This window comes from Elgaria multicarinata, chromosome 3, assembly GCF_023053635.1.
Source record: "Elgaria multicarinata webbii isolate HBS135686 ecotype San Diego chromosome 3, rElgMul1.1.pri, whole genome shotgun sequence".
Lineage (NCBI taxonomy): Eukaryota > Metazoa > Chordata > Lepidosauria > Squamata > Anguidae > Elgaria > Elgaria multicarinata.
In genome coordinates this window covers 35,085,176-35,098,384 of record NC_086173.1, presented here as the reverse complement: position 1 = coordinate 35,098,384, position 13,209 = coordinate 35,085,176, and the positions used below count along the sequence as shown (strand labels likewise).

General features: G+C 42.8%; 1 protein-coding gene across 1 annotated transcript in view; it reads right to left on the bottom strand.

Annotated features, from left to right (window-relative positions):
• ANKFN1 (ankyrin repeat and fibronectin type III domain containing 1) overlaps positions 1-12,658 on the bottom strand; it is a 150,813-nt gene extending 138,155 nt beyond the window's left edge. Inside the window, exon 1 of the mRNA XM_063119897.1 lies at positions 12,531-12,658. The gene's annotated coding sequence lies outside the window, so the exon portion shown is untranslated. The remainder of the gene's footprint in view (positions 1-12,530) is intronic.
• Between the last annotated feature and the right edge of the window lie 551 nt (positions 12,659-13,209).

Here is a 13,209-nt window from a genome sequence, read left to right as displayed (position 1 = left end):
AAGTCAGACCTGCAGTGAAATGTTGCAGTGTGTTTCTACCTCCTAAAAAGTGTGCTCATGTTCATGGATGTAGACTGCCTCGAAAAGGAGCCTTGTTGTCCTGCAATTTGCACAAATTAAGCAATTTATGGCCGCAAGATGTGCAAAAATGTACACATCTTACAAAATTTACAGCCCAAATCTGCACAAATTCAGTAAATTGCAGCTGCAATTGGTAAAAATTGTGATTTTAGGTTGGGGGAGAACCCTGCAATCCATGATTCGGTTGGGCCAGCTTGTCGTTAGCCATCCAGAGTCTGGGGGACTGAGGTGGTGAAAGCTTGGCAAACTTCAGCCCCTGGACAAGTACCTCCGACATTCTAACTTCCAGTCCCAAAACTTATTTTACAGCTAAGCAGTAGAGGAGAGGGAAAGGACATGCAGTTCTGGAGACAGTTCCTAAGTGCCCCTCCAGCATGGTTATTGTAAGTCGTTATGGGCTTGAGTGGTCCAATTCTTTCTCTTATTTATTTAGTGCATTTATATCCCACCTTTTCCCTCCAAGGAACCTAGGATGGCATACATAATCCTCCTCCTCTCCATTGTATCCTCACAACAACAACCCTGTGAGGTGGGTTGGGCTGAGAGTCTGTGACTGGCCGAAAGAAACCCAGTGGGTTTCCATGGCTGAGTGGGGACTAGAACCCAGATCTCCCAACTCCCAGTCCAGCACTTTAGCCACTATGCCACACTTTCTCTTCCTCTGCTTTCCAACCCATTCACACAAGTAATCCCTGAATAGGGTGACCGTATGGAAAAGAGGACATGGGACTCCTGTATCTTTAATAGTTGCATAGAAAAGGGAATTTCAGCAGGTGTCTTTTGTATCTGGTGAAATTCCCACTTCACCACAACAGTTAACGCTGCAGGAGCCCTGCCCTCTTTTGTATCTGGTCACACTAGGCAGGGCTCCTGCAGCTTTAACTATTGTGATGAAGAGGGAATTTCACCAGGTGCTGCCTGCATACAAAAGACACCTGTTGAAATCCCCTTTTCTATGCAACTGTTAAAGGTACAGGAGTCCTGTCCTCCTTTCCATATGATCACCCTACCCCTGAAGGATGCTACTATCTATCTTTAGACCCTACCCTACCCTACCCTCTTTCTCTCTGTAGGCTCACTCCCCATCAATGCTTTGGGAGCTCACAGGTTCCTGTCATGCTGTTTGGTGTTGTTGCGGTTTTCTTTTATTTATAAACACATGTTCTTTTGCATACTTGGTGCATCTCTTGAGTCTGTCAAAGCCCCTCCCTTATTTTAGTGTGGCCCCATTCCATTTACAAATGGGGCCACTCAATCAGCTTAGGTGACTATTAGAAGGAGTGATGGGTATTAACAACATCCTTAATCTCAATATGATCTCAATATACCGAGAGTATGCAATCAAAAGAAAGTGATGTGTAATATATATGCCCTCGTTGTGATGAAAAATTTAGCATCCAGAGCATGGGTCTCTATTTATGTGCTCCCTGTGGTTACATTATGGAAAAATATTTTCTTATGATGGATAGTCATGTATCCTGCTTGAAGACAGCCACAATCATATCCCAAGAATTCACTTCTGCTTATGGAATCATGCAGTTTAGCTACAGTTCACCTACTCTAGAGTAAACTACCTGAAGCCCCACTGAAATCAAAAAGAATCTTTCAATGCTACACAAAAGAGCTTATGGTTTAGCTTTGTCAATCTCAGCTTTAAACCAGATGAGATCCAGAGGTTGATCAAACATGCCCAGATGTATGTGTGGGGAGAACAACATAATTGAAAAGGAAAACAAATACATTCTCTTTCTTTTTTGTTTACATTCCTAAAAAATCGCCAAGGGCCTGTTTTATGATCTTAAACATTTGGAGCTGGCAGCCATGAAAAGGAAAATTTTGGATGCCCATGTCAAATTAACAATTGCAAGAACCATTTCCAGAGCTGGATTTCTCTAGAGACTTGAAAGTTGTAAAGTAATTTAAATTTTATTCTGTCTAGTTCTACAGATGCCTAGGCATGCGTATGCCCTGCAAACCTAGTACATGCCTCTCTTGTCCAGAACTGGTTAAAGGACGGGCCATTATTCTGCCAGCAGAAAGTCCCAGCCCAGGTCCTATTGCTGCCATCCCCAGGTAGAGCTGGGAAAGATGTGTCTCTGAAACCTGGCAGGCCACTGCTCACCAGGAGGTTAGATGGACCAAGGGAGCTTCACATGTGTCTAACTCCTGTTTTGTGTCTATTGGAAACTCCGACATCTCTTTAATAAGGGTTTATCTAAGTTGGTTAATAGTTGGAGGATAACACAACTAATGCTTTTTTAAAGCATATGTTTTGACAATGGCCAGTAGTTCTCTCTTTTGGGGAGGAGGTCCTTGTGTATTGGAACACAGCTTAATGTTCACTGATGTGCATGCTCTTTTAAATTGTCTACCTGCTCCCTGGAAATTAACACATGGTCAGAGCAAATGGATTTTGTGACAGCTAAAAGACTGATGTTACAAAACTGGTAGGATAAAGGCTAACCTCCTATAATGCAATGGATTGGATACCTTACAGTGCTTTCAATATTTGAATAGGTGGTATAGATACACCTGCTAATGGATACGTATTTGGATATTTGGTCTGCTTTTCTTGAAGTTTATTTAAAGTTCTCAGAAAACTGTATTTACACACACACACACACACACATACTTTATATCTATGCACTGCGAGTGGTATATTCAAATATAAGTTTTTTTGTTTCTTTTCCTTTGTTGAAATTTTATAATAAAAAATAAGTCAAAAATACTTCTAAAGGGCACCATCAACGTTATTCAAGAGGCTTCTCTCAACTGATGTTTACTGGCTTCCTTTGCCCACCTATCCCGTTAACATGTCTACAGTTTGCCGAGAGTGATCAGGTTCATGTCAAGTTGCAGTAAATACTGTAATTGGCAAGAAAAGGGTGCTAGTGATTGTCATAGTTGTATCTCCAACTTTGAACTCAAAGTTCCCCAAATCTAAATGTTTGGTGTCTGTGTCAGGACCTCTTTACTTGGGTGGTTACAAACGTCTGTTTCATTTGTATTTATTTATTCATTTATTTGATGTGTATCCCCTCCCTTCCTCACAAGCAGCCCAGGGTGACTAATAACCTTCATAAAACACAATACAACGCACAACTGAAATCATAACTTTGAAATGCCAAATATATAAAAATAAATAAATAAAAGCACTGACACTCAAAAGACAGCAGCATGGGGGTAGTCACACAGAGGATTATAAGCAGGGAAACATGCTTAGAAACCCTCTTAAGACCCTGAAGAGGAGCCTGTGTGCATGGATCCATTGAGGTGGGGCTTCCATGTGTACCCAATCTTCCTACACCAGTATGTGGTAGAAAGACCTGATAGGGATGGATGAACTCACCAGGGTTCACTTTGAACGCCACTCAATGGACCCCCACTGGCCAGATGGCCCTGTTCGCCATGTTGCACAACCTGTTGGATTGTCTGTGAGTGCCCGACCAGCAGTGCACAGCCACCCCTTCCCTTAGCAAGCAGCCATGTTGCATAAAAATGGCAGCTTGTTATTTTTGTGTGTGTAAAAGGCCTTTTATGCAAATGGAAGGCATAAAGGGGCCATTTACACAAGATTACAGGCGTTAATGGTCCATTCATGCCAGTAATCTTGCATAAATGACTGCTTTATGGCCGCCATTTGCGTAAAAGGTCTTTATTCAAAACATCAAGCCACCGTTTTTACATAAAATGTGAGCTTGGGCCACTCACCACTTGCCAGATGGTCACCAGGCCATCCAGGGGCTCGCACAGCGATCAAGAATGGACAGCCAGCAGGGTCCACAGACTGTAGTGCAAGAAGTCAAGTGTGGGAGGGGGAGTCCATTGGATTCCAGCCCCCTCCTGGACCGTTGTGACATCCCTAAGATGTATACTAACAAACCTAACAATCCTAACAAACCAAACGGGATGGAGAACCTCCAAATACTAACTCTGATAGCTGTGGCATAAGAAAAACAAGAATAAAAGCATATCTAATTGTGATAAATATTCACAACACCACTGATTTTTTTTTAAAAAAACAAGCACCCAACGTTTTCACACTCCTGTTTCAGATATACATATTAAAACAAGCAGACCATATGTCTGAATAAATATCCAGACAAAACTGATGACTGTAGGAGATAATTTCAAATGTAGCAAGAACATTAAGATCTTCAGTCCACTGAATAATAGGTTGTGGGTATTGTTTCTTCCAGGCTTTTTCTACATGAGGCTTTTAACGCACACCTTTAGCTAGGCTTCTGCTTCTGGATTCTTTGCAGGATTGAGATCAGCGCCTTTACATGTGTGTCCCCCCTGGTATTTTTCTTTCTCCTCCTTTATGTTCCATTATATAACCACTAGGTGGTGTTGTGGTAATTTCACAATTACACAAGATTGCTATGGTGTCATAAATTCCTTATTCGCTACCGGGCCAGGTTTAAAGTTCTTGTACTTGTGTACAAAGTCCTAAATAACTTGGGACCACGATACCTGAGAGAGCACCTTCTTCCCTACCAACCTGCCCGGTCACTGAGGTCATCCGAGGGCATACTCCTGGTGGTTCTACATAGACCCATCCTCCAATTGGAGTCTGAAAGGGGGAAAGCCTTCAGTGTGGTGGCCCCCCTCCAATGGAATTCCCTGCCTCTGGAGGTCAGGCAGGCACCAACTTTGTATTCCTTTCGGCGCCTCCTGAAAACATCATTATTCCAGGAAGCCTTTCTTTAATAACCAGTCACGGTTCACTGTACATTTTGCTTCTTTTAAAATCTATTTTAAAGTGTTTTATTTTGTTTTTATTTTATTTTACCTTGTATACCGCTCTGAAATTTTGAATGGGGAGTGGTATATAAATATTGTAAATAAATAAATAAATAAATAAATAAATAAATAAATGCCATTCAGAAAATCATATCTCACTCCCCTATTAAGGAAAAAAAAGTGATAATGGTTATAAAGCATGGGAAACGTCCTGGAAGAGGATGACATCATGTAACGGACCCACAAACTACTGTTAGTGAGCAATCACAAGCACACAATGTAGAAAGGCTCTAAGTTTCTTTGCAACTATTAGGGCTCTCATGCAGACCATTTTTCAGTCCATCTGTTAATCCCCACATCACAGGAACAGAATTTAAAAGCACAGGGGCATCCACAATGATCGCAGATTTTCAAGAACAAAATTTATGCAGGCAGTAAATTCCAACTAAAGAGAAGCCACCACAGGGCCTGCCCACAGTGATGGATTATTATGCCTCAGTGATGGATTATCTGCACTACATTGCCGGCATCTAGCAAAGCTAGTCAACCTTTTCATAACCAGCCTCGGTGGTGTCCAATATACATGAAACATCAATTTTCGTTGAATCAGCCTCAGTTTTAAAACTGCAGAAATATATGGAAGCTAAGGCAACTTTCTATTGATTAGGCTGTACAGAGCATTGCTGTTCCCTATTTCACTCCTTTGTTACGTACTGAATATCCACTTTATTGCATCCCCAAAGACATTTATAAACAACTATCGTAGGCTTAGCTTTCTCGAAAGAGCCAATTAATTCCTCTAACAGTATAAGAGATGCCGAAACACTCATCATAGGAATATATTGCCAGCCAGAACTAGCTCATAAGTGATATCTAATTCCACAGTATAGAAAATGGTAAGACCTGGTGACCTGATGGAGCACCTTTCCCCTTAGGTACCTGCCTGGATATTGAGGACGAGTGAGGATGGCCTCATGGCAGTGCGACAACTGCCTAGAGTTCAATATGTGGCAATCCAAGAGAAGCCATTCTCCCTACAGGCACCCCGACTGTGGAACTCCCTCCTCCCTCCTTGTATATGGGTGGTGCCAAGTCGTACAAGTGCTATACGCTAGCTAAAGACCTATTTGTTTACCCAGGATTTAGATTTTTGTTTACCAGGTTTTTGAAATGTTCCTCTGTTTTAATTTGCTGCTTCTTGCAAACTGTTAGGTGTTACTGTTCTCCCCTGTTTGATTATGGGGTTGTTGTTTTTTTTATGGGCTTTTTTGGTGTGTGTGGGATCATTAGTATACAACTGTGTTTTAATGCTTGTACCTCACATTGGGATTATTTTATAAAGAAAAGCGGGAAAGACATTTCCTAAATAAGTAAATAAATAAAGTGAAGGTCCAAAGAGGAGACACTGGGGTGCCCTCAGACATTCAGGCCATTTTTGAACAGGACTATTCTGTGGTCTTGAACTCCATCTCAAAACTTCCAGGCTTTGGGACGGGGGCGGGGCAAAAGCACTTCCAGAATAAAATACTTCCCGTGGACCTTGCATCTATTCTCCAGAATTACTTGCCAAGCTCCATGGAGATTTTGTGACCCAGCTGTATATTTAAGAAAAGAAACACAAGTGGGAAGGTGTAAGAGTGACAATGAGAGAGAAGAACAGAAATAGAGAAAGCAGGACAGAAATAGAGAAAAGAGGGCAGGAGAGACTTGGGCCAAAACTACAGCAAACAGAATATAACTCTTTGAAAGTGGTTTGGAAATGGTATATGGGCCCCAACAGTTGTCAATACAGTTATAAACTGTTATAAAGCAGTAGTGTAGATCCTGCTTTGGGGTTAATACTGAAGAGTTTGGGGTTGTCTAATTTCTGTCACCTTAGACAATGTCTTTGGGAGAGTCTCTGTAACAATCCCACAGAAAAGCCATTTCTGAAACAGCCTTTATAGGACAGCTATGGCTTACTATTTGGATTGCAGGAGCTCCCATACTACTGCTATGTATTTCTGACTGTTAGTAAGCACAGATTCCCCAAAGAATGGCAATGACCCAAGGTGGCAAGTGGAGCTACTGTATGGTAAGTTACTGCATGGTAAACCACTGCATGAAGGAATGAGCCATAGGGCAGGAGGTTTCCCCTCCCTTAGCTATGTTGATATGTAAGGAATGCCACGCCTTCTATAAATACTCTGGATCCATCCATTGCCCAAGGACCACTGGAAGGTTACACCCCTTGCCTTCCAGGAAGAACATCATGGCAAAGGGAAGGCCAGCCTGTCTCCATCCATCAGCCAGAGATGGAATAGCTGCAAGGAGCTTGCTTCCCCTGCTCCCACCAGAAAGAACACACAGAACCAGCTGCCATTTGCTCTGGGACTTCAGAAGCAAAGGGAAGCACACTCTGGCTCCAACCATCAGGCACAGGACAAAGGGATGCTGGGTTATGCATGCATGTGTAAGCTGCACACTATTACTATGTGTTGTAAGCTCCCTTGAGAACCATTCAGCTGAAAGGCAGAATATAAATCTTCAAAGTAAATAATAATAAACAGTGCAAAAAGTTGCATGCCAATGCCTGTGATTGCTATAGAATGGCATGTAATTAAACTTTTGAGAAAGTGAGAAAGCAAGAGCACATTTTTATTCAGCCCATTGGAAGAGCACTTGATGCACAAGTAGCTGGGTTGATTGTTCTTCTATTGAAAGAAATGAAAGAGGACAGTGCAGAGTTGGGTGTATTTGTGCAGGCGTGTATATGTGTGTGATTCAAGTCTTTTGCAGATTATCCACAAATCCTTAATGTGTCTCAGCGGGTCTTTTACACATAGGAGCCATAGCACACTTTCCCATTTCGCTGTTACAACCAGACAGGAAGGAATAGATGCATTGCAGGTAATATCCATACACTGTCTAAGGTCCTTTCTACACCATACAGGTGTAGAGGGAGGGAGGGAGGGAGGGGGCAATCTCAGATTTACCTCCTTCTGGGATGATCCCCTGTGTCCAAATGGCCAGTGTGACTTCTAGGATAGGAGGAGGGACGTCGCATGAGTGGAGGCGGCCATTTTTTAAAAAAGTTACAGGATCTGGAGCACACTCATGCTCCAGGAAAAGGTAAGTGGGAAAAAACAAAAATACCCGTTCCCACTCCCCCACCCACCACCGATTCCTCCCGGCCCGGCTCCTTCCCTCTACTGATCCCCGCTACTCATGCGGAGGAGGGAAGAAGCCTGGACGGGCAGCCACACACCTCCCATGGTCTTGGGATCATCCCGAGACCACGTGAGGAATCAGGTTTTCCCAGAGATTATTTATCCCTGGGAAAACATGTGCTCATCCCCCCTGCCCCCGGGGGTCCCTGTGCGTCATTTGGATGCACAGGGACTCAGACGTGACCAGCCCGCATTTTTGGGCTGGTGTAGGAATGGCCTAAATCAGGTATCCTATGCTCCTCAGTGCTGGAAAGGAAATGCACAGAAGTTGAAAAGAAAGAAAAGTTTCAAATGGTGTGTGTGTGTGTGTGTGTGTGTGTGTATGTGATTAAATAGTGGCTTATTCATAAGGGGGCCATCTTTGCTAGTGGCATCACTGTTTTGAACTGTTGGGAAAGTAGCTGCGTAGTCCCATTGCAATAGTAGGAGTGCACATACACTTTAAGATATTTTTTTAATTAAATAAAAGTAAACAACCCTTTAAATATATCTATATCTATTTGAAGGAGGAGATGGTGGCAGTGACATTATCCAACAGTGATCACATGAGCATTAGCCAATTGGAGCCTGGGACACTCATAAGTCACGCTTCATGCGGTAGCCACACCTATGCTGGATTTTGTTTACAGCAGAAAGAACGATGTTTGTGCTGATTAAGCAGTTTGAGCACAGGGGAAATGTGTTTCCTGCACAATGGAAACACTTGCTGAGGGAATAACACCTGGATCACTTGCAACAAAGTCACAATCATTATGCATTCCCTCTGTGAAAAATAGTTTGTTTAGAACAGGTCCTTGGAATGAAGTTTTGTAAGTGGTTATTCTCAATCATGTAAAACTTTTACCTGATCTGAGTGGCTGGGATAAAGAGAGAGAGAGAGAGAGAGAGAGAGAGAGAGAGAGAGAGAGAGAGAGAGAGAGAGAGAGAGAGAGATTTCAATTAATGGTTTAATTTGTTTTTAGCTGGGTATAGTTATTATTTTATATTGTATAATTTTATCTGTACGCCACCCTGAGATCCTAGTGATATAGGGTGGGATACAAACGTTTTAAATAAATAAATAAATAAATAAAGCTTAATATTTTAAACGATTTGCAGCTCATTTGATTCGGTAGTTCCTCCTCCCTGCGGCCATCTCTGCTGTCACACCAAAGCCTCTACAGGCTTCAGAGGTCTAATAAGCAGAGGACTTATTACATACTGCTCTGTAGCAGTATATAATCCAATTTTAGACTTAATCCAATTTAAATCTAAATTAGTGGCATTGAATGTCAAACAATCACCGACAGAGGAAATCCCACACATTTCCTGTTTTGTGTTTCTTGTTTATTATTGTGCAAAGCAGGTACTTAGTACATCTTCTTCATGGAGGTGGGTCTCATGCATCTCAGTGTGGCATCACTCATGCTTTCTCAGCCAGTAGGTATAGCAGTAGCAGTGGCCAAAGCTGTTAAACCTTAGAAATGAAATTTACACCAATATGGTGCTTTTCTATAACAGGGCTGTTTCCTGTATTGCTCCCAAACTATGGAATGCATTCCCTCAAGAACTATGATTGACCCTCATTCTCTTGGCTTTTAGTAGGGTGGCCATATGGAAAGGAGGACAGGGCTCCTGCATCTTTAACAGTTGTACAGAAAAAGGAATTTCAGCAGGTGTCCTTTGTATGCTTGCAGCACCTGGCGAAATTCCCTCTACATCACAACAGTTAAAGCTGCAGGAGCCCTGAGTTACCAGATACAAAAGAGGGGAGGGCTCCTGCAGCTTTAACTGTTTTGATGAAGAGGGGATTTCACCAAGTGCTGCAGGCATACAAATGACACCTGCTGAAATTCCCTTTTCTATACAACTGATAGAGATACAGGAGCCCTGTCCTCCTTTCCATAGGGTCACCCTACTTTTAGAAAGGGTTAAAGACTCTTTCTAAAGATTCACTCCCTCTCTGCTATACTTCTGATAGCAGGCAAAAACTGCTTTATTAGAGAAGACCTTTGGCCTGCAAGTGGGTCTGTGGGTCGGGTGCTGTTTTTATTCTGTAATTGTTATATTTTTATTGTATTTAATGTGTTTAATTGTTTTAATCTATTTTAAATTGTTTTTGTAAGCTGCCTTGAGTGGCCTTTTTCATAGAAAGGTGGAGTATAAATCAAATCAATAAATACAGATGCATCTTTTCAATTTAGGCCATAGCTAGACCTAAGGTTTATCCCAGGATCATCCCGGGTTCGTCCCTGCCTGAGCGCTGGATGCCCTGTGTGGCACTTAGAGGAACAGGTTTGACCCCAGAACAATCCTGGGATAAACCTTAGGTCTCGCTATGGCCTTAGTCTTTTAAATTGTGTAGCTTAATGTTTTATCATATTTTACCATTTTTACCATTCTTGAATTTATTGTTTTGCAGTTTCATTGTTTTAAATGGTTGTGCACAGCCTTGATGGCTTTTTAGCAGATAAAGCAGCATATAAATGCTAATAATAAATCAAAGGATTGGGCAAACTCCCCCGTTTGCATTCTGCTCGCCAGGCTACCGCCAGTTGTCTGACCCTGGCATGTACAATATGTGGGGCATGCTGCCAGACCATCTGTGCTGCTTGGTGAGAGCTTGTTGTGTTTGTTTGTCTGTCTGTCTGTCTGTCTGTCTATGAGCTGAGATTTGTGCAAATTCGCAGCTTGGAATATCTATGGAAATCACGATTTGCACAAAACCATGACCATAAATGACACAGGTGTAAAGGACCATTTAAACCTGCATTTTTTGGACAAATTGTGTTTAATTGCAGCTGCAAATTTGCACAAATCACAATTTCATAAAAGTTCCCAACTGCAAATTTGCGCAATTTGCACACATCTGCATTTGCATAAATCAGGATGTGCACACACAAAAAGAGAGTGACACCACGAGCATGCATGACTCAATGCGTGCTGAGCTAAGCCAGCTCAGGGATCCACCACCTGGTGTCCAGGTGGCTGAGTTGGCTAAACCCTGCTGAGCTCCACCCCCAAAATAGATTCCTCCAACATCCCTAAAATAAATTATTGGTGATACTACTTGCTGTCTTCACCAAAACCAGCCTTCCCCAAGCTGGTGCCCTCCAGATTTGTTGGACTGCAACTGCTATTGTTCCCAGCTAGATTGGCCAATGGCCATGATAGCCTGGAATTATGAAAGTTATGGCCCAACGCAGCGGGGGTGGGCACCAACTTGAGGAAAGCTGGCTAAACCACCCTGGAGATTCCCCACCTTCTACTCGCTTTTTGTCCCTGCGTCTCCCAGTTCGCTCCCAGTTCTTCCCCTGCCTTCAGCTACCAGCTGGAGTGCTTCTTTATCATTCCCTTTCCCAGGCCCAGGATGCTTGGCTATCCGTAGTGCATGTGTGCATAAGCACTTTTCTCTTTAAACTACTTCCATTTCCTAGTTGAAACAACCAGGATCCCCTTATGGCTCACCACCAGCCACAATTGGGCCACAGCCATCCCAACCTTGTTCTGGAACATGCATCCATTGATACAATCGCTTGCCGGAGCTCAAACCTGGCAGAGCTTCATTGCAAAAACCGACCATGACAGCCAACGCTAGGTGGTGCAGCGAGCCAATGCACTGGAGGGTTTTCATCTCTGGAGACCTCAGATCATTTCTAGTTTGGGTCACCGCTTACATGAGGTGATCGGGGCACACTCCCTAGCTGCAGCTCCTCGTGCTCATTACGGTCTCTCATGCTCCTCTGTGCCGTTATCAGAGCCAGTCAAATTATCCAATTGCCGGGACATCTGCAGAACTCAGCAGGGGAGGGCACGCATTCCACTTGCTCATACGCTAGTTGCATTGAGCCGCCCGCTCTCTCAGTGCCTTTCCCTTTCGTTAAGAATTAATACCACAATAGCAATAAAAGGGTGATAATGATTGTAAATATTTCAGTAGCTTGACTACTGCGGAAACCTTACACGACTAGGGGGAAGGGAGGGGGAGAAGCTGTCACTGCATTCTGCCATTCCCATCATTATTAGTATAATTGAGCACAAATCAGTAAGTCTCCTGATACTCATGCACATCACACAAAGTATACACCTGAAGCATTGTTCTGTTCCCCCCTGTACATGATTCACATGAGTATGGGCTTCTTATTTTATACGAGTACCTTTGCAAGTGTATCAACTGTAGTTGAACCTTGGCATACCTCTCTATCTTCCTCACGATGAAGCATTTCTTCCTCATCTATACAATTTCCTAACTTGAGACTATAGGGGGAAATGCCTAGATTTTACACGTGCATCAATCCACATAGGTATGTGCCAAACCTATACGTATGCACGGTGCAATTCAAGTTGGCACATGGAATGTTCAGCTTCTTAGTATGGTCCTCTGAAAGATCCACGCACAACAGGTTGGAGGACATCACCCAACATTGCTACCAGACCCATTAGCTTGCCAGATTTCCCCCTTTTTCCTACTGTAAACTAGAAGATGTGCATGTTAGAGAATAAAATGAAACTCACCAGTTTTGTAGTATGAGGCTGAAGAAGACAAGCAAGCTGGTGGTAATAATTGTCCACTATTTTCATTCAATAAAATCACATCGGTTTCCCTTATGCATTCTCATGTGGTTAAGCTTCCAGGCAGAGAGAGCGAACCTCTTCTCTATACTGAGCGAATGATTAAAAACAATATATAGTCACTCTGAGCAATTGCTGAAGTTGAAGATCACTGTCGTAAAAGGTTTGTGCAAAACATAAAGCAAGCAAAGGAACAGAAAAATCCCTAGCAGCGACACGAGGCAGCCTCAATAAATACAATTGGATTCTTTAACACTTTGTGCCCTCTTAGCACTGTAGCTAATACCTGGCATCAAAGAGACTTGTTTGTGTTGTCAAGAAAGCCCCTGGCTATATGATGCTATATGCTATTATCTGATGCTCTCGCTCGCCCTCTCAAAACTGATCAGCACAGCAAGCAAGGAGGAGGGGGAGAAAAAAGAAAAAAGTAATCGTTGTCCAGAGTAAACAAAACCAGAATTGTAAGCAACTGCCACTCACACTGATCAAATAGGCATTAGGGCAGCCATTTAAAAAACAATTAGTTTTATGTGAAATCCATAAGAGGGAAACAAATCCCAGCGTCTGGTCCAGCAGTTCATGATCACATCTGATGAAGTGATCTCTCATTCGCCAAGCTTCT